General features: G+C 29.3%; 1 protein-coding gene across 1 annotated transcript in view; it reads left to right on the forward strand.

Annotated features, from left to right (window-relative positions):
- Nucleotides 1-936: 936 nt before the first annotated feature.
- LOC139091076 (neural-cadherin-like) overlaps nt 937-22,821 on the forward strand; it is a 317,601-nt gene continuing 295,716 nt past the window's right edge. Inside the window, exon 1 of the mRNA XM_070641014.1 lies at nt 937-1,063. The gene's annotated coding sequence lies outside the window, so the exon portion shown is untranslated. The remainder of the gene's footprint in view (nt 1,064-22,821) is intronic.

Genomic DNA, 22,821 nt, shown 5'->3' on the forward strand with positions numbered 1-22,821 from the left:
AAGAAAAGTTTTAAAAAAATCACAAAAATTAAAGAAGAATTTGAAAATAAAAACAAAAATTAAAGAAATTTAAAAATAAAATTTAAAACAAAAATTGAATTTAAAAACAAAGTTAATAACCTACCCCACAACTTACACTCAATACACATTTCACTACATTAATGTAAATTAATTTATACATTTTTCAATAGAAAAGCTTTCAATATAATCGATTTACAGGATTTTAAAAAACAACCGAACCACTTTCAGTTAAAAGCTTTCCACAAATTGAAAACATCTTCAAAATAGAAAAAAAAATAAATGGAAATAAAACATGAAAATTGGTGAAGATGAAAAAATTCCATTAATTTAAATTGTTAAGTGCAGAATTTTCATTTAGAATTTGAAAAAATAAATTAATAAAAGTTAACAATTTTAAAAAATAAAAGCATTAAAAATTTGAATTTGATGCAATAAAATTGAAAGAAAAATTCAACAAAATAAAAATTAAAAGAAAAATCTTTATAAAATAAAAAAAGTCTAAAATAATTTAAAAGAAAAATCAAATTTTAAAAAAGTTTCAACTGATAAAAATTCAAAAAAGAAATTCCAAGAAAATATTCAAAAAAGTCTTTTAAAATTAAATTCATCGAACAGAAGTGCTCATAAAAAAGAGATTAATTAATCTAATTAAAAGTGAATAAATCCATCTCATGGTGTATTCATGTCTATAGTCTAAAAGTGTCTGTGTTTGTGTAAATTTGTGTGAAAATCTCAAAATTTTCTGTTCAAAAAATCTAAAGTAAAAAATATAAAAAGAAGAAAAAAAAGTTAATTAAATTAAATCGAGAAATTAATTCAGTGTTAGAAAAAATAAGAAAAATTTTTTAATCTTATTATAAAAAATCCTGTCTATTGAAAAAATTATCATCAGCATTATCGTTACTACTTGTAAGAAAGAGATAAACTTATTATTGGATTAATTCAACCATTTACTCCCTTCTAAAATCTAATAAATTCAAAGATATATAAAATTGAAATTTAATCGACAAAATTGAAAGGAATTCATCCACATTATAAGCAGGTAAGGTTTTTCCATTCTTATTAACACACAATTGTGACAATTTTATGCACCTTTTGTGGATAAAATTTATTTTTTCTCGACTTTCTTTTCTGGATTTAACTGGAGAATTTAAAACTCTATTTGGAAGGTTCTGGGGTGGGATTTTGGGTAAAGGGTAACTTTTAGGGTGTGATTTTGGGTAATATGCAGTTATTTTGTATCAATATTTTGGGTATTTCGGATAGATTTTTAGGAATAGCTATTAACAAAAAAAGGATTAGAAGACCTTATTCTAGAGTAATTTTGAAACATTCTCAGAATCACGAGAATTGTTTGAAGCCTGTCTTGACAAATCTCTATACCAGAGTTGATTTGCTAGGCAGAATGTCAACTTGAATTTTAAGCTAAAAGTCTCTAATTTTCAAAATTTTAACATTAATCTCAAAATTCTTACCCTTAAAGGAATTGGATTAGGAGCATAAATATGTTATATGCAAAAAAAGGCATTGCCTATGCTGGTCAATGCTCGTTTTATGGTTTAATTTGATCACGTTAAGAGTTAAGATTTTGAAATTTATGTCAAAATGTGGCTATTTTTTAGATATAAACATCATTGAACCTTTGTGCCTATCAAAATAACTCTGCTCTATAATGAGTAGGATTAGCCTCGGTCTTGAGAATCCTTAGTTTTGTCATACGTGCTGTGGAAGTTAAAAATGTCTGAAAATTCGATTACACGCCAACTTGACAAGCCTGATTTATTTGAAACTGACCTTAAGACTTTATTGTCGTCTTATTCTCACATTATCGTTAAAATATTCTAAATGACTAGGCTTTTTTTACCACTCTAAGCTGTAAAATTATAGTTAATTTCAAAGGTTTAATAAATACAAGGGAAATGAAACAAATACAATGGAAAATAGCGATTTAAATAGTACGAACACAAAAGACATCCGTCAGTAGGCAGGAACTCCATAGCATTTTACTAAAATTCCATAAAAACGAATAATAATTCTATAGAAAATGAAGGATAGCACACAATGACTACTATAGCTCTCAAATTCACTTAATCCTAACCCAATTTCCACAAAACTTTCGACCAATAAATTGTCATCATTATCCCTTTTTTTACCTATTCCATTACCTTTCATGTCCTAATTCATATTGAGTCCTTAATTCGATTCCATGAATGAATGATTTGATTTGTCATCCAAATGTGAAAGTGATATTTCTTAAAAAAAATCTATATCCCTTTATCACATTTTGCCATCTATATCTACATTTACTTTTATTGTGCCTTGTCATTGTATGCTTATTCATACGTAAATTTCTTACAATTTTTTCTTATATCAATTTCTATTCATGCATTACAACGTGAAAATTGTGCGTATGTTGCGAGTCTGAATGAATGGATGAAAAATACTCGCTTCCTTCGGTTTTACACACGAGTAAGAAGGGAAGAAGGAGGAAATAAAAAGAATATTTCTACGCGAATTGTTAGCACTGAAAAATTGAGAATAAAAGTAAGAAAAAAAAAAGTGTTGTGATTCAGTGAACAGTGAACAGTGCTCGATGTGATGAAAAAGGCGATGAAATAAGAATGAAATAAAAAATAGATTTGTAGGACATGAGATGATGATAAGCTTATGTGTAAGACACTTACTTACTTCCTTGGCGAAGGCGCACGGGGGCCCATTACCGCATTTAAAGAACGTCTGTAGACAGCTCTATCTTTCGATAACTTCTGCAAATTAGGGAATTATTAAAAATTCTAGCGTCCTTATCCACACAACCAATCCAGGACGACATTCTCGGTCCTAAGAACCCCTAAAAATCCAAAAAAAAGCTTAAATTATTTACTTCGCTGATTATTCAGATCAATTGCGAACCATGACCTCACTTAAATGTTTTCGTAAGCTAATTCTATCGCTTGCTTCTGACTATTATTTACTAATACCAAATGTTGACCAAATGCAAATTTATCTTTGTTGACAGCATCCCTCTATGAGTCGGAAAAGATTTAAAAATTCTTAAAAAAATTTGAAAAAATTTGAAAAAAACTGAAAAAAGTTCCAAAATGCTCAAAAAAGCTCTCAAAATTAAGAAATCCTTAAAAAATGCTTCAAAAATCTTTAATTTAAGTTCTAAAATTCAGAAAAAGAATCAAAAATTTAAAAACATCTCCAAAAATCCAGAAAATCCTTCAAAAATTACAGCAATCCTCAATAAGTATCACTCATGACATCCCAAACTCATCCCGACAAATCAAAGTCCACACAAAAAAAAGTTTCCACTTCATTGCGAGAAATTCCAATTGCCGGAAAAATAAATTTTTATTTACTTTTCTTGCTTCTCCTTTCAATTCTTAAAGATGCCTTATTATTTTCACTTCTTCCATGTTTTGTGCTCTCCAAATGTGGGCGACTTTCAGTGAGTCTGTGAAAAAAAAAATATTTTTTATCGCAAGATGAATGAATTTCTTCTTTTTTTTACTTGTGCTACTTTAGTTCTGTTCAAACAAAGATGAACAGGAAAAGGAAACGAAAAGTATTGAAGGTACTCGTATTTTTCCTGTGTTTGCTTGAATCAGCAATGCGATGTGCTTTGTTGATTTTTCGTATGTCCGTCTTTTTGTTGTTCGTGATGGAAAATTTTAATTTGTAAATTATTCAGATGTTCTCTGGGGTGAAATTTATGGTGGAAATGATATTTAGGGAATTGTTTTCTTTGATGCTAAATTAAAAAATTTTAATTTGAAAAAAAAAAAATATTTAAATTTAAATTGTGAAAAAAACTTGATGATTTAAAGAATTTTTTATTAAAAATCTACAAAATTCAAAAATTAATTTTTGAAAGTTTCAAAACAATTTTAAATTTTTTTCCAAGAATTTCAAAGTTTAAAAAATCTTTATTAGGAACTAAAAAATTTAAAAATTAAAAAACATTTTTTAAGAATTTATAAATTTAAAAAATATTTTCTAAGAATTTTAAAATTTTAAAATATTTTTCATAAATTTAAAAAATATTTTCTAAAGATCTTAAAAATTTAAGAAAGATTTTTTAAGAATTTAAAAAATTAAAAAATATTTTTTAACAGTTCAACAATATAAATAAAATGTTAAAGAAAATAAAAATATAAGAAAATTAAAATTTATAAAAATTTAAAAATATATTTAATTTTTTAATGAAAGCTTTTAAATTTTTAATGCAATAAATCAATTTAATATGATTTATTTTCATTAAATTCATTTTAATATTGCTGGAAAATTACAATAAAAATACAACAACGGCATTAAAGCTTACAAAATTGTAATCCGTCAGAAAAACACATTTTCAACCTCTAAAGCTCTCCCATTGAGACATGTAGCTAAATATACCATCTCAAAAACATCGAAATTCCTTCAAAATCCTCAAGTCTAGCAAAAAAAAAGTCTCTTTTTATATCGCAACTAAGCACAAAAAATAGAATCATCGTGTAAATTGCCTCACAAACATCTTCAACAATGCTTTTGCCTTTTCTCACACAAAAATACATACTTGTATTACAACGGCAGCGGCAGCAATAGCACAAAAATATATATGCGAACATAAAAAGAGCTCAATCCACTTTTATTGTAATTCGAAGAATAAAGGAAAGGAGAGGAAAGAAAATAAAGAAGATGAAAGTAAAGGAAGAACTTGTAAAAAAGTAGGAAATTTTTTTGAGGAAGTTACAATGAAAGGAATATGTCGCTAGAAGGCATATAATAAGGATGAAAGATGGATTTTTCTGACATAATTGGTTGCTTTGGCATTGGACTAAATTTGGAGTTGAAGGGTTCATTAAAATTTTTTAATTTTTATTGTGAAATTATTAAAATTTATTAGGTGTTAATTTATTGATTTTTGTTTTATAGAAATTTGTCCGTCAATTCTATTTTTTTTTTAATTTTTTGAAAATTTTTAGAGCAAAAATTTTGAAAATTCAAATTTTAAATCATATTTTCACCAGTTTCAAATTTCAAACTTTCAAATTTTTGATTGAATTTTCAAATTTTAAATTAAATTTTCAAATTTTAAATTGAATCTTCAAAATTTGAAATTAAATTTTCAAAATTTTAATTGAATTCTCAAAATTCTAAATTCAAATTTCAAATTATTTTGAAGCTTAAATTAATTTTCAAACTTTCTTTAATTTTAAATTTTTTCAAAATTTTAAATTGAATTTTCAATTTTTTTTTAAATTTTAAATTGAGTTTTCAAATTTTCTTTTCAATTTTTTTTAAATTTTGTTTTGAATTTTTAGAGTTTTCTATATTACATTTAAAAATTTCTAAATGCAATAATTAAAAAATGACAAGTTTTTAAATAATTTTGAATTTATTTGATTATATTCTGTTATTTAATATTAGCTTTTTCAAAAGTTTTTCTTGATTTTGAACAGTTTTTGAAAAAAATTTAAAATCTTATATTATTCAATTTTTTTATTAAAATTTTACATTTTATTTTCTATTTTTATATTAGACACTTTTTATGAACATTTTTAAAATTTTTTTTAGTGAAATTTTGAAAAAATTTAAACTTCTGAAAATAACTTAGATTTAAGAAAATATTTAAAAATGACAAAAAAATCATTTTGACAATTTAAATCGCAACTATCAACCTTAACACTTTGCAAAATTATTTCCCGAGACAAACTACCCCAATCCAGCCTCATTTGACTCAAAAATCCAGCATCAGCACAATACCATAAAAAGGATGTTTTTCTTATTCTGTCTCTATATCGATTTCTCGTGTCACAATTTCCTCTTTTGTCATTTTCTTAATGCAGACATACACGATTGTGGATTTTGGTAGAATCAAGATGTAGTAGGCATACACAACAAAAAAAGAGATATAGCACAAGAAAGAAACGAAGAAGAGCAAAAAAAAAGTAGGGATCAAGACATTAGCCATAATCACATTTCACAATTTTGTGACTGTGGTGAATGTTTTCTTTCATCTGTGAATTGCATATGAAATGAAACCTTTCGTGACCTACCGTATTTTGAGGTAGTTTGTAGGAACACTTTACACATACACACCAGGACAATTTTTTATTTTTGGCAGCAAATTTGCATTTATTTTTTTTGTGCCTCATGCTCAATGCTTCGATATCATAACACAGTACAAATTTTTTCTTCCATTCATTTTCATCCTGTCGAGCGACAGGGAGGGTGCAAAATTCAAAATAATAAATTTTCTAAAGCTTAACACAGCAACGGCAAGCATGGAGCAATGCATTGGCAATGTTTAAAATGACAGAATCACAAAAAAATAGAGGAATATAAAAAATTATGAGAGCAGCAAAATAACAATAAAAGCATTTCATATGTACATTTTTAAATATTTATACATTTTGGCGAGAAGATGTCGAGTGTGGTTCAGAAAGTAGATGTGTGTTTTTTGGGTGAGAATTTTGGGTTTAAATGTTGAATTTTTATAATAACATGTACATTTTGTGAATTTTGGAAATAATTAAATTTATTTACGCCATACTCAACTATATCTCAAATTTTTAGTCATCTGGAGCTTAAATGAGAATTGACTAATCTGCCGAAAATCACAAAATGGTTAATTGTGATTCTGGTCACAGGCCGGCATGGTGTTAGATTTCTGATCGATTACGACGGTTCTGTAAGAGTCGAGATGGATCGGTGGCATAATGGTTTCGTACTTAGGTATCTAATTATTGTGAAACAAACCAAACTGTCATGGGTTTGAAGCTCGGCTGTAGAAACAGTTTTATCTGTCCTTCTTCAAATCATATGCGCTGGAAATGCGGCTCTCAGTCTCTCTTTGTAAACTAAAGACAATAGCGTCATCATAAGAGTAGCTCTGATATCACTCTGACTATGTGCTGATTCCGATTTAAGTTCGGCATACTAGAATCATGTCAATTTGTGAACGGATTTTGGATCTTACATCAAATTCAGCACCAAGTCAGACTTACACTAGCCTGGTCCTAGATTCCAGATCAATGAACCATTTTTGCTATTCGAATTTCCCTCAACTCCTGATTGCACCCCTAGAATACGTAAATATTTAAATTTTAAATAGCACAAAAAAAGTTTGACACAGTTTCCAACAAAAATTTGTCCCATTTTAGTTCCGATTGTTCTTTTATCTATTCACCAATTATCTATGGACATCAAACAATACAGCAAAAAATATTCTTAAATACTTCCTAAACCCCATAACAAAACAACAGAAAGTTATCAACAAAACATTTTTTGGGATAAAAATTTTCTCACTTCTAAAAATTTTCATTATTTTTGATAGCCATTTAATTTTAATTTGTTGTATTATATCCAACTATCTTTAATATTTTCTGTGCAGTTGTTAATAATCAACAAAAATGACTTAACCCAATCATTCGAGTGTTTAAGCTTTCCGTTTTTTGTAGTAAATGATAAAGCAAATTATTTATGATTATTGACTTGTTTACGAGCTGAAATAATAATAACAATAAAAGTAATTTTGTATAATAACAATTAAAAGTTATGACTTAATAACAAAAAAAAATATTCAAGACATTTTTTTTCATCATTTGGTTACACGGAATATTTCTGTTCATATCCTTTTCTCATTTTTGCGAATGTTCAGCACAAAAATTTTCCATTTTATATTGAAAAACAGAGAATTTTTTTCGGAAAATTTACAAAATTCGGAGACTGAAAAAGAAGACATTGATGGGAAGGTTGTTGAGACTTGAAATAGAAATTGTTGAATTATTCATGAAGAACTGATGTGTCTTGGAAAATAGTTGTTGAGTGCTTTAGGCGAAAGGATCATCTTGTGGACGGCTTGAGACAGAATGTGCTCGATTGCTTTTTGAGAATTTTGTGATTATGGGTTAAAATAATTGGAAATTTAATTTTCTTAAAAGTCTTAAAAGGAAGTCCATTGCATTGAGTTCACTTATGAGCATGCTTCGTTAGTACATGTCTGTATTCACAAATGGTAGTTTGTTTAGAACACGTGAGGACGAGTAGAGTACATTTTAGGTTCATAAGAAACACATCATTGCAGGCAATGATCGTGCTTTTAAGAACAGAGTAGATTAAATTGAAAAAACGCTCACGAACGTGCTCATGCAGTAGATTTAAGGTGAGCAAGCTCTCAAGAGCATTCCTATTAGAAATACTCACAGAAAGTATAAAATTCACTCGACTTTAGTCGAAATTTTCGTACAAAATCGGAGTCGATTTGGAGTCGATAAGTTTTTTTCTCCCAAAATTGAGCATGTTCAATTATATTGATTGAGTATCCTTATGCTCATGTTCATTTAGACGATTATGCTCATTGTCTGTCAGAGCATCTTATCTCAAAATTTCTAGATTCCGACTAAATTTGGAAGTTTAGATCAATTTTCCTCTAAATTTTCCAGCCCATCAATTTCCGAACCAAACTTTTTTGTTTATAACAACAAAAAAAGTACACAAAAATGATGTGTTTGCCTGCTGTTGCCGGTATTTTAAATAAAAAAAGTTGCTCACACATTCACCTCAAACAGAAAATGTTTCACCTATGCCAGCAATACCATTTACGATGCTATCTATCTTTAAATTTATTTTTTTCTATGCTTCTCCAACTGATGTTGTTGCTGCAAGCTCTTTTGCCTCACTTTTTCATTTTCAATTCATTCAGGACTCGTTTTTGTACGCCACCTTCCCATTCGTTTACATCCGTGTATGTTTTTTACGTTTCACACATCAATCATCTTCATGACCTATTATTTATCAAATTCATATATAAAAATCTCTATATATGTATGTGGATGAAAGCAGCTAAAATTTATGGCACTTCATTCTCAACCCACCTTCCTTATTCTCACACATGACCTAGGAAATGTGCTTTAAGAGTTCACTTTATTTATTTAAAAGTGCCTTTTATTATATGGATATTCATAAGGATATAAGTGTGTATTGAGATAAGACGGAGAAGTTTAGTTTATCGGGTTTCTTTGGAAGAGAATTGGATGTGAAGGGAAGTGATGAAAAATTGAGGGGATTTAATTTTGGATGGTTTAAGGTGAAAAGAGGATGAGCAGTGTTGGAACAAAGGGAGGAAGTGTTGAAGATTTGCATGAGATGACACAATTTAGGGAATATAAAGTAAAAGTGACAAAAATTGCAAAAACTGTCTATTTCATGATCAGGGGCCTATTTCAGAAGAGAAGAGGGTTTGCTGGTCAAACCATAGGTCACTCTAGTAACAAAAATCAGTTAATTGATCAAAATCCATCCTAAAGTCAGAGTGGCTCTAATTAGGGGCATATTCAGGGAGGGAGGAGAGTTTAGGGGTCAAACCATATGTCTCCCTATAAGCACTAAACGGTTAATCGTTCAAAATCTAGCCCCAGGTCTGAGTAACTCTGACTTCTTGCAAAATTGGCTTAAATCTGGAACCATCAAAGAGTCAGAACCGCCTGGTTCCGGATTTAGGATCGATTAACTGATTTGTTCTATTCTGATTAAGCAATTTATTAGGAATAATTGAGAAAATACTGGTAACCGACGATAGAGCTAGTTTTAGGCGGCATCTGAGGGAGGTCATGGATCACAATTGATCTGTATGGCCAGCGAAGAAAGTTAGTTAGGGGCCGTTCACTTATTAGGTTCGCTTTTATTATGTTCGTGTAACAAGGAGGAAGTAAGGGGAGAAAACGACCCCTAATTGAGAGAATTAAAGATAAAAACTTAAAAGTCAAAACCATCAAAGATTTACTGACTTAAAAATTCAAATAAAATTCCCAATTTATTAAGCTTATCCGCCTTTCGCCAGCTCCCCATTCAAAAGTTATGCAAAATAAAAAAGTGAGCCCAATATATAAAGACTCATTTTTTGTCTACTTTTTCACCCGAGACTCCAACAAAAAAAACAACCAGCAATGAGAAAATTTATCATAAACGATGAAGCAAAAAAGAGAAAAAAATTTTTTTTTCGCTTTATCCATGAATTTTTCATGAAAAAAATTCCAACCGTACATACACTCACTCGTTGGATGTAATATTATGATGAGATGTAACATGGTTTTCATTATTTTCCTTTTACTTTCCATCCAGCTCCTACATCATTTTCGCATTCATTTTTTTTTATGTGAACAAAAAATTAATTTGATGTTGAAAGAAATTTTTTATAATTTTTTCACCAACTTTTTTTTCCGATATTCTTACATCTTCTGGATGTCTGATTAATTTTTTTTTAATCTTTAAAAGTATGAAGAAAATAGCGAAAGATAAACTGGAAATAAAATTTAAGATGGTTTTATATGAGGGTAAATTTTAAAGTTTTTCATGAATGGGGGTTGTTGGGGTGTTGTGTGATGGATTATGGATTGATGGATTACAAGGGGAAAGGGTCATATAGATTACAGTGAATTAGGAAGGAAGTGGTGGAATTTTTTGTAAAGAATGCAAATATTTAGGGGATTTTTGGTTTTTTTGTTGAAATATACCAAAAAATTGAAGATTTTTTTTTTCAGAACAGGGTAAGGTTGACTTTCTGTGTGCATTTGATGGGTTGAATTGATAGTTGCATATATTAGCAGTTAGGTGCCTCTGTGGAAGAATCGTTAGGGTTAGGGACTCAAATCTACTGATATTTTGAATATTGTCATTTTGAATTCAATAATTACTAAGTTTTGACCATTTTAAGCCTCAAGTTTAGACACTTCAACTACTAAATAACCAAGCCTAAAATAGTTAAATTAAAATTAATAGTTACAATATCATTTCACAATTGGAATATTCATAGCTCGAAGTCGATTCGGATTTTTTAAGGAAATATAGACTCAAGTCGACTCAATTTCATTCAAAACCAAAATCAACTTTGATCTCTGAGAATATTGAAAAAATAACCAAAAATGTCTTGATCTACTCTAATTTTGAATTTGAAAAATTACATTCTTAATTCTACATCATCAATACTTAACACTTAATCAAAGTCAAACACTCACCTCTCCAATCACTCAATTAAACACCAAAGCTCATTCATAGGCAACCTTTCTTTATGTCACAACACATCTTATCCTTAGAAACATCAGTATGCCCACCACTGCTATAGAATAACAGCTGTTGGTATGTTACTCAATATCTGCACATCCCTAAAGGTGGATAAAAAAAATTCCAAGGTTTTTTATTTCGAGTTCAACGAATTTAAAGATAAAGCAAAAGTTTAAGAAGAAATGTGGAAAGAATAAATTTAGCTTGAGGGTCGAATTTTATCGATTCGATTTTTGCATGAAAAAATCTTTCAAACAAAATGTTTTGCATTGAAAAAGACATTCGACCTGATTCTGTCAATTTTCATCAATTAAATACAGTAATAGCATAATACTCTATTATCATCAACAGACAATAATTCCATAACTGAAATGAATATGTCTCTGTGCCAATTAAAATCCTCAAAATCAAAAGCTTTTATTCAATAAATATTGATGAAAAAACTTTTGTATTTCAAAATTTGACTATCGTATGTGTCGAAAATAATCATCAGACGGGAGTTGAGGAAAAAAATAATAAAATATCCAAAAAATATAAATTGTTCATTCATCGAATGAATTGTCACTACATATACCGTATGAAATATTTTATAAATATAATCTATTGATTTTTATTTTTCAGTGCCTATTTTCGGTGAGAATTTTAATTTGATTGATTGAAAAAGAGAGGAAATTAAAAATACAAAAAATGTGCGAATTGTTCAGAGAAAAAGTTCGTCATTGAATTCAATTTTCATTATTTTTTTGTTTCAATTAAAATGAATTTAATTAAAAATACAAAAATAAGTAATAAGGGGGGGTATTTGGGTGGAAAAAATATTGCTGTAGATTAACTTGAAATTGATTTTTTAAAATAGGCATTCAGGAGGTCTATTCTTCACCTTCCCCCCCCTTTTGCAAAAAGTTCCTCATTTTGCTTTATTTTAAGATTAGATTTGGAACCGGTTTTGATCCGGAAAGTGACACAGTGAAGAAAAGCAGTTAAGTGCCTTGCTGGTCAAATAAGTAAGGCGCTTGGGTAAAATTTGGTATGGTAACTCGAAAGTCGTAGATTCGAATCCATTTATTCGATATCTTGACTTGGAAAATTGTTAACTTGATCCTTCATATCAATGTGTCCATAAATTCAATTGTACTTGTAAATCAAAATACCTTTATGGTAAACAAAGATTACTACTAACTTACTTACTAGGAATGGCTAAAAATAAAGCATAACTTTTGGTTCAGCTCCGATTCGATCAAATCAGGTCTTAGTCTAGTGTCATATCGGTCTTGGGCCAGATTTTGAGCCATTTTAACATCATTTGTATTCCAAATACAGTTAGCTATGCTTTAAATTCTGTATTCTTCTTGGTTACTTCCTTTTCAAAGGCACAAGACGGCTTTGCCGCATTTAGAGTCTCTCGAAAGATGTCTTTAAATCTAATTTTGTACTCAATATTTCCCCTAATTTTAAGATTTTCTAAAAAGAATCTTTAAAAATTTCTAAAAAAAATGTCAAAAACTATTTTACCAAATAATCTTTAAATAATTTTTATCATGTCTTCAATTTCCTTCCGCATCACTTTTTCTTTATTTTCATCTCCCCTTTTTTTCCTTGCAAGGATGAAAGGGGCTCCTTGCTCTTGAAAATAAAAAAAACTTTTCATTCTCCATAATCCCGAAAATTTATTAATGTGAAAAATAATAAAAACAAAAAGGGAAAAATAAGAAATTTAAATAAAAATATATTTTACTTTTTTATATGACAGCACAGCAAATCGAAAAATAATATAAAAAGTTATCATTCACAAATTTTTTTTCTTTCCTCTTCTCGTGCCTTCTTGCGAATAATTTTATTTTTTTCGCAACTTGAGATGTGCGTGGGCTGGGGACAAAAAAGGACAGAAATGATAAAGAAGATAACCAGAAAAAATTTCCATGAGACAGTAGTGGCATCAGCAGTAGGTTGCAGACACAATGAGTTGGTGTTGAGAAGAAGATTTGAAGGTTTTTTGGAGTGTTTTGATGAATTTTTGCATTTTTTGGATTTTTTGTATTGATAAATTGTGGATTTGCATACAATTTAGCGTCCTTAATATAAAAACTAAAGAATTCCAAGCTTTGAATTGCTCCGAACCGCACAATTCGGTTAATCAATCAAAAATCCAATTCCAGACCGATCTGACTATGGCTAAGTGTCGAATTCGATTTAAATCCGGCATCTAGCATGGTGTCACACCCTCGGGTCCCGCAATTTGGACCAATCAACCAACTGTGCAATTCAGACATCCTTCTATTGAATTGATTCTCTTACCGACATCCTTTAATTCCCCAATAAACACAGTTCCTCCATTCACTCTCTAAACATCCTTAGCCACCCCAAAAAAACTTACTTATCATCAACTAGCATTATTACAGCAATCAAGATAGCTATTTTTTGTTCTCTCGTACAAATATCCTCATATTATGAAATTTGCTATTTTAACAATATTTTTTTTATTTTTCTGTCCTTTTCATCGAATCCACCACAACAAAACTTTTCAGCTTTGTTACAAGTGGAAAAAGATTTTCAAGGGTTGATAAGTTAATACGAAGGAATTTTCTTTCTTTTTGTTATCATTTTAAAGTGGAGAAAATTATGGAATTGAGGGAGATGGAGATGCAGATGGTGATAAGGAATTTGTATTGTGTTAAAACTTCATAAAACTGCAGTTGTGAAAATGGAAAATTATTTTTCTTTTTTGTTAAATAAGAAGAAATTTTTGGTGAATTTTGGTGGATTTTAAGATGGTTTTGGAGATCATTTTTGGGGGTTTGGCAGTTTTTTGATGTTTTTTGAGATTCTGTAACGGCTTACACTCCATAGTGGACTAAACTCCCAAATTTAAGGGTCATCAAGCTTATTGAGTGCCTTCAAAGTAGGAATTTTGCATCCCGGTCCTTTCTCGCATCCTGCATATCACCCATTGGACCTGAAAATCGTGTAATATTATTTCAGGGCCTTCATTTAGAGAAGATCTTGAAACACAATCGATTTTTATGCCTAATATTAATTTAAACTCAAATGAATGCCTTTTGAGACTTTAGTTGACCGTCGTTGAGTTGAGTTGTTGTTGTAATAAGTTCAATCCATCTGCTAATAAAGCAAACTAAGCACCTTGCTGCAAATGCCACAAAACCAACCCACATGAAATTTCCAACTCACCCAAAACCACCAATAAAACATCACAAACCAGTCACACATCCTCATGCACATATCAAGCATGTCAATTTAAGTAGCAATACATTCTGTTAATAAAACTTTATTTCATGACTGTGAAGAGCTTCAAAACATTTCATTTCATGTCAAGAATAATTTAATTATGTCAATAAATATGTCAATTTATTTCTACTTGAATATAAGAAAGGAAGAAAATCTTCAAGAACTACAAAAAGATGCAATTCATTTTTTCTATATTTTTCATTTCTAAAGCATAAAAGCATCAAAAGTGTTTTTCTTCTCTTCCTTCCGTTTTTAGATAGCATAAAGAAATGTTTTTGTTATTGACTAGTTTTTAAAAGGAAGAAGAGTCGGAAAGGATGAAGAATATTTAGTATGTTTGTGTGTGTGTTTGTAGGTGTTTTTTGAATATGTTGAAGATATTCAGGTCTGCAGCTAGGGGTAGCTAAGGCAAGTTTCTTCTTGAAATTTTGCAAATAATTTTTTAAAATATGTATCCATTTGAAAGCAGCAAAAAGCGCCAATGATCAAGTTTGTTAGGAAATTTTGACTCAAAGGTCCCTGGTTCGATCTCAGGAATAGTCTAGTTGGATTCGGGGTGCTTTTTCGCTGTTCTAGTCACACGGTTTGTGTGATTCGCGACACACAAATTGTGGTTAGATACGTTGCATTGATATATTATAGCATATTAAGTTGGGGATAGCAAAACGTCCATTTGGACTGTATCCAATTGGGTTAAATGAGATCCTTTACATTCCCAAAATTCCTTCATTTTGAAAATTATTAAGAATTTTCATTACAAGTTCAAGGTTGATCTGAGATTGGGAGTTGCTGTAATTTTTAGCTATTTGCCCTTACTGCTTGTTAGATGAGACAGCTTTTAGGTACCTTAGTGGTTTTTCTGTACCTGAAGACCATGCTCTTTGCCTGTTAGGGTTGTTTATTAGATTTAGGACATCTCTGACTTTAGAAATCTTATATTGAAGTTCTTCAAATCTCTGGTTATGTTCTTTGACTGAATTTGAATCCCCAACCCTTCCATTTGCATCATTAACCTTAATACTGATAGTCACTTTATTATAGAAGTGCCTTCCACAATTTTACTCTTCTCAGTACACCTTGGTGGTAACCCTCGGCTGAAGCCGCACAAGACGTGCGATTCATGGCATTTCCAAAAAAAAGGACTCAGGTTGTCAATGTTCTATTATATCAAATACCACAAAATAATTTCAAAAAAAACGAGGTAATAATCCACAACAAAAATATTTACAAACTGCATTAATATTAAATAACTAACAAAATTTCATGTCATCATCAAAATAAGCACTTGAGGGCTCCCCTGTACATTTTCATCATAACTTTATAAGTTCTCATAGCTGCTTTATTATATGCTTGAGAAAATATTTGTTTATATCATCATTTTGCTTTATTCTTTTCAATAAATATGACGTTGATTTTCTTACTTCAATAAAGCCACACTGTTGAGAATTGAAATGATGGTAAGATTTCTGCTAACCAAGCTCAATTGTTGTGATATGAGAGCTTGTAGGATGACAAAATGTTATGAATGGAAGTTTGGGATTTTGAGGAGATTTAAGGAATTTTAAGGTAGAATTTTTTGGAAAATTTCATGAATTCAATATTGAAAAAAATTCAAAAATTCATGAAATTCTCTCAAAAATTCATAAAAATTGCAAAAATCCTCATCCAATTCTCATCTTAGAGCATCAAACTTTAAGAGCATCAAAAGACAAGTTCATCCACATTAAAAAGCTCAAAAATTCAGAAAATCCAACAAAATATTAATAATGAATATTCAAGCATGCATTTCCCAATCCCTCGACAATCACCAGTACTGCGCAATTTGATGCAACAATGCATATGAAAAGAGACACAAATTGCTGATATAAATTTCTTCATCTCTTAAAATTGAAAGAAAGATTCGCAACAAAAAGGAAAAAAACTGAACTGAAATTCCACTTGAGTGCTTCTTGAAATAAAATTATAGTTTTAAACATGAACTGAGGGGAAATTGTCATCCCTCTCGAGCATGTCACAGACTCCACTTCCGCAAAATGACAATAATAATGTCAATAATAATATCGCAATATAGAAAAAAAAGAAGAGATGGAAATTGAAGCAGAAAAAATAAAAATAATAAAAGTTTTTCTATAAGTTGATAAATTACATTTCATGTTCAACATGTTGCATTTTGCTGCAACTTTATTCAATATTTTTTTACATCATGAAAGCTCAATGATTTTAGGGGAAGTTCATAGCTGTTGTCCAGTGTCATATTAAATGTTTAAGAATTTTTTAATTGGGGGCGGTGAGAGTTCATAGAATTGTTTCTATTTTCTATCAAATTGAATATTACATAGGGTTTGGTTAAGAACTGCAGACCTGCATTTTCTGTGTTTTGGATGAGCTAGCATGCAGATTTATGCTGTACCCAAGCTGCACCTTATAATTCTCTAATGAAAAAATGCTATAACTAGTCAATAGCAAGCTAATTTCCAGCTGTTGTCAGCTCCAGCAGTTACAGTTAAGAACGAAGCCTAACATTATATGATCCTTAACTTTAGATATAGTAAACTTTGTAGAGTTCGTCCAAAACATCAAAATTTCAAATCTGCGGACAAAAAACGCAGGCATACAGCTTTGAATTTTAAGGTAAAACCCAAAACTGCAGGCAACCACTGCATGTGCTGAACACTTAAGCTTATATGTCCATAATATAGATTTAAGAATTATTGTTAAGTTTAAAATCGTAGCGCTTTAAGAGTTCTTGTATGTAACGTTGTCATTTGATTTAAGAGGAAGAATGAATAAAATAATTTAAAAAAAAAACACGACTAAATTGCAGAAAATCCATAACCGAACCTTAAAATATTGGCATCAAAAGTTGGTGGATGGAAGCAAACTGATTATAAGCGAATATAGTGATGTTGCTAAAGAGGGGTTGAACAGACATAAAAATTATAAAATCCAATTATTTGCATTTTTGGAGATAATGTTCAAAATTAGTCCGTGTGAAACTTTATTGATTTGATTATTCCCAAATTATCCCTATAAGTTCTTTGTGGCGCCTAGAAGGCTTATTGCTATAAGTTTACACTTATAGGTTCTAAATTGTACCTAAATTCTTAGATTTTGCTTTAAGATTCTGCATTTTAAACAAGTTTTGGGCAACTCATTCTGTCCCATGACACACAGATTGTCCACAGCAACTCTAAACAGTTTGACGTCACAGATGAAGTTTCTCATACTGTAAATTAGTATTTCTATTTTTCGAACATAATTTGAACAATCTGAAAAAGAAGAAGAAACTGACACTAAATGCTGCATGTTCTTCTCAAATTCAACCCATCCAATATAAGCAAAACTTTTTTTTTCATATTCTAGTTAAACATATAAAACTAATAAAAAAGGAAGAAGAAGAATTTCATCTCACAACTAACATTGAATAAAAAAAAGTAAAAAGAAACTAAAATTTCCTCTTTATTTAAGTTGTTTACTTTCTCATAAGAGATCTCATTTCCATTGGAACGAAAAAAAAAGAAAAAAAACTTCTTTAACAACAAAACGTAGTGAGTGAGATGGAAATAGCAATGAATAAATCACTGTTCAGTTTCAATGAATTTTCAGTGTCTCAAGTTTGTGCTGGTATCAATTTCAACGTTGAAAAATTATTCAAGCACAAAAGTGATCCTTCAATAACCCAATTATTATCAATTTTCAAGCATCTTCGACTTAATTCCTTTTGTTTCAATGAAAAAACTTTTTCATTATTTTCCACCTTCCTTTTTGTGCCTTTCGTCTATTATTTATTGATAAATTGATAAAAATCATTTGAAAATTTTGTCTCATTTTTTGGAATCGATTCTCAATATTTTTCATGCAGAGTGTGGCCTTCTCAAATTCGAGTTTTTCGACATTAGATTTTCGAAAAATTCGAACAATTCAAAACCAACTTATTTTGAAATAGTAACGGTCAAAAAAATTTTGAATATTACGGATTTTTTTTTTTTTTTTTTGAAATTTTCAACGGTCGATTTTGAGAAAGCCACACTCTGATTTCATACATAAATTATCACAAAAAACGCATAAATTGATTTTCGGAAATTAATTATGATCCTTAATTGATAGCAAAAAAATAATTCAAATTGGTCTCATTTAGGTGGTAATTGAATACAATTTTGTAAATTATTTTTCGATTGGATTTTTTTGGGTAGCAATTTAAAATGAAATTTTGGAACTTGTTTGCTGTTTTGTTTTACATTGTTTGGGGATTATTGTAAGGGATTATATTTTAGGCGCATTTGGGAGGTTTTTGTATTTTGGTTTAATTTCAATTTTGTGTGGAAATTTAAAAGAAATTAATAATCATAGAGATCAGTGGTAACGTCAAAATTTTCAATAAACCAAAAACATTCGCGAAAATTAAACTGTGAAAAAATTGTTGAAAATCTGACCTCGGGTCGACTTACCTCCGGTTTGCGATCAGATCTTATTGAATCTGGCAAGAGTCTTGTTGGTCTAGAGTCGTATACTCGAGTATCCTACGACATATGTCTTCCGAGAAGCTTTTGAATTTGAGCATTTTCCTCTTTTTTTACTTAATTGCTTACTTCCTTGGCTGGGGTGCACGGTGGACCCATTGCTGAGTTTATAGAACGTCTAAAGACAGCTCTATCCTTCGTTAACTTCTGCTAGTTCAGGCTATTGAGAACTTTAGCAACCTTATCAACACATAAAATCAAGGAACTGTACACATAATTTCTAATCATGGCTTTTAAATCCAGTGCAAGCCAAAGCTCGAAGTCGAGTCGTATTTTATTCAAATTTTACACAAAGTCGAGTCATCCTGATTCTTAATAGACAAATAGACCACTGTTAGGTACAGTAATGGTCATTCTGAAACATGAAAGCATGCTCTTTGCCTGTTAGGAGACACGACTTTTCGACACAAAATCCGACTCCACTTCAAAATCTGATACAAACTGCTGAAACAATGAAATCAACCAAATAATAAATTATTAACTTTTCAACTCAAATTGTCTATTAAACATATTTTGTACCACAGCAATTTGTCATTAAAAAAAGCCCATTGAAATACAAAAATACACATTTTATCACGAACAACAAAGTTGTTGAACAGATTTTTTTTTTCGATAAATTCTCATTACTGCAGATTAAAGTAAATTAATTTTGCAATTAAAATTCAATAATTCTACATTAATTTGTAATAATTATCAAGTAATTAGTAAATGATTTAACTTATTGCAAAACATTTTTTTTTCTGTTTTTCAGCAAATGTTTTGTATCGTTTGATAATTACAAGTATTTAATTGAATTTATCGTAAAAAGTCATTAGTGAAGTCAATTGAAATGAAATTTGTCAAGTTTTATTTGAAAAAGAGCAATTTTCATTGATGGAAATTAGAATTTTGAAATTTTCATTCAAAAATTCAAATTTGAATCTTTTAAACATTTTAAGAAAGCAAAATTTATAAAAAATTAGAAATTTTAAATTTGTTAAAAATTGAAATTTTAAATTCTTTAAAAGTTTAAATTTTAAATTCTTTAAAAGTTGAAATTTTAAATTCTTTAAAAGTTGAAATTTTAAATTCTTTAAAAGTTGAAATTTTAAATTTTTTAATAGTTGAAATTTTAAATTCTTTAAAAATTGAAATTTTAAATTCTTTAAAAGTTTAAATTTTAAATTTTTTAATAGTTGAAATTTTAAATTCTTTAAAAATTGAAATTTTAAATTCTTTAAAAGTTGAAATTTTTAATTCTTTAATAGTTGAAATTTTAAATTCTTTAAAAATTTAAATTTTAAATTCTTTAAAAGTTCAAATTTTAAATTTTTTAATAGTTGAAATTTTAAATTCTTTAAAAATTGAAATTTTAAATTCTTTAAAAGTTTAAATTTTAAATTTTTTAATAGTTGAAATTTTAAATTCTTTAAAAATTGAAATTTTAAATTCTTTAAAAGTTGAAATTTTTAATTCTTTAATAGTTGAAATTTTAAATTCTTTAAAAATTGAAATTTTAAATTTTTTAAAAATTTAAATTTTTCAATTTTTTAAAAACTGCAATTTAAACTCTTTAAAAACTGAAATTTTCCAATTCAATTTCTATAGAAATTGAAATTCTAAATTTTTTAAAAAGTTGAAATTTTAAACTTTTTTAAAATGAAAATTGTATATTTTTTTAAATTTTTTTCTAATTTTTATTTTTGGACAGTTTTTAAATTATTAAATCTTAAGTTTATTTAAAAAATTCATCTTATTTTATTAAATTTCAATTCAAATCTTAATTTACTTTAAAAAAATTATTTTTTTTTACTTTAAAAAATAAGAAAAATCCCTATAATTTTATTAAATTTATGTTCAAAATTTATCAATAATTTCATTTTAAGGTAAAAACACCAACAGCGATAAGCATAAACGTAAATTTCATTAATTAATATTCATGATGCAAACTAAGAATATTTCATGACCCGCATCCAAAAAATAAATAAATAACATCACGAAAAAGTAAATAAAATTTTAATAAACAATATTTTTTATCTTATCACAAAAAATTTCCATTTTCATCATATTAAATTCCCATAAATTTATCCACAACATCCAATTTTTCATTTGAATGTTTCGCATCTACAAAAAGGAGTAAGAAGCCTGAATGAAGGAAGGAATTTGAGACATATTTTAAAGAGGCACTTAAGGTACGACTCAAAAATCTTGTCTCATTAAAGTTTTCTTTCTCCTCAAGTGACTTTAAATACTCTAAAAAACGAAAAGTGTTGAAGAACTCTCAACCATAAGATGACGGCAATGATACTTTAATTAAATACTTTTGTGAATATTTTGAAGTTAAAGAAAAAAATTTAAAAATTTTATTTTTGAGATGAGAAATTTTTTTTTTGTTCTTATTGTCTTGCTGGTGGCGAAACAAAAGCACGAAAAAGAGAGAATCAAGTTAGAAAGCTGACAAAGTGCATAGTTTTAAAGCGCATTTTTAACGTCTAACTTCTAGGTCGATTTCGTCGGTACTGTTTTGAAACAGTTTAGGTAAACCACTGTTGAGATAAAATGATGCACCTGGTATCATTAACTGTTCAGACCTTAAGGTCAATAGCTGCGCGTTTATATGCGTTTCATGGTAATTGATAGTTTAACGAGTGAGGATTCCTGCAGCTGGTATGGCAAAGTTGTATGCCTTTACCAAATTAATGATACATCGATGGTGCATTGTACCAGTACCGTAGAATTTTTGGAAATTTGAATTTTGTACTGTTTTCCTCAAAAACTCTACCATGTAGCCATGTAGACCTTACCCTTACCTTTAGCCTCACTAGTGCTTCTCCAATAGAGCCAGTATTACACTTGATAATAACTTACTTAGTTCGCTGGCCATATAGATAAGTTGCGATCCATGGTTGCTCTCAGTTGACGTCTAAAACTGGATCTATCGTTGGCTGCCCTTTGCCAATTGCGCATACCAAGTGCTGCACTTGTACTTGATAAGAAAGCCTGTGATCTGACTTAGATCTGGCGTCATCTAAGTGAAGTAATGGATTACAATTGATCTGTATACCCAGTTAAATAAGTAAGTGCTTCACCCACATGGTGCTTCCCCGACATTCACCCAAAATGTCCCCAACCCAGCAACATTACCTCATCAAAAATTAATTCTCATTCCATCAGCTCATTTGCTTATTGTCGTTCTTTTATTCATTTTACTTGAATGGAATTCCTTTATATATATATTTTTATTCATTGTAATTTTCGTTACTTTTTGATGTTTAATGTTTTTACACTGTGGGGAAAAAATTTCTCGCTTTGTTAGCTTAACAAATTGAATCAGTAATATTCTCAAGAAGTTCTTTTGCTTGCTAAAATTTCTAAGAGAAGTTTTGACTGTGAGTTTGAGACTGTTTACGAAATTTTTGAGAAAAACAATTGTTTCGGGCAATAATCTGATGTTCTGTGATTTTTCTAAATTTTGATGAATAATAAAATGATGTTGAAAAAGTCAAATTTTTAGAGAGACAATGGCAGCTGTTTGTATCATATTGAGCTTTGAGCAAAATTTCAATGTAATTTGAATTATGTTGCTGAGGATTTTGTTTACCAAGACAAAGACTTCTTGGTATTGTAATGCCTTGTGGTCTTGGAAGTTGATGGGGGTGGTCTGAAAGTCATCCTGCTAGGCTGTTTTTCAAGATAAATTGCTAAAGCCGCTTCAATAAAGGGCAAATTGCTACCCTGAGTCTTGGTTCTAGTCTCGGTCTCTAAACTATTATTTTTATTATCTTGACTTCGCTGACCATACAGAACAATCGTGATCCATGGTCTCCCACAAATGTTGGCTAAAGCTGGTTCTATCGCCGGATTTCGCCTTCCAATTGCCAATTTTTCCAATTTTTTTATTATCTTAAACTTGTTAATTTTGATTGAGCGGCTTGTCAAGTTCAAGTTTCTTGAACCATGATGACCAAGGTTGCTAACTTAATCGGATACTGACGATTGATCAGCAGCATCT

This window comes from Chironomus tepperi, unplaced genomic scaffold (genome assembly GCF_022539635.2).
Source record: "Chironomus tepperi strain 1889 unplaced genomic scaffold, CSIRO-AGI_Ctep_v1 contig_223, whole genome shotgun sequence".
Lineage (NCBI taxonomy): Eukaryota > Metazoa > Arthropoda > Insecta > Diptera > Chironomidae > Chironomus > Chironomus tepperi.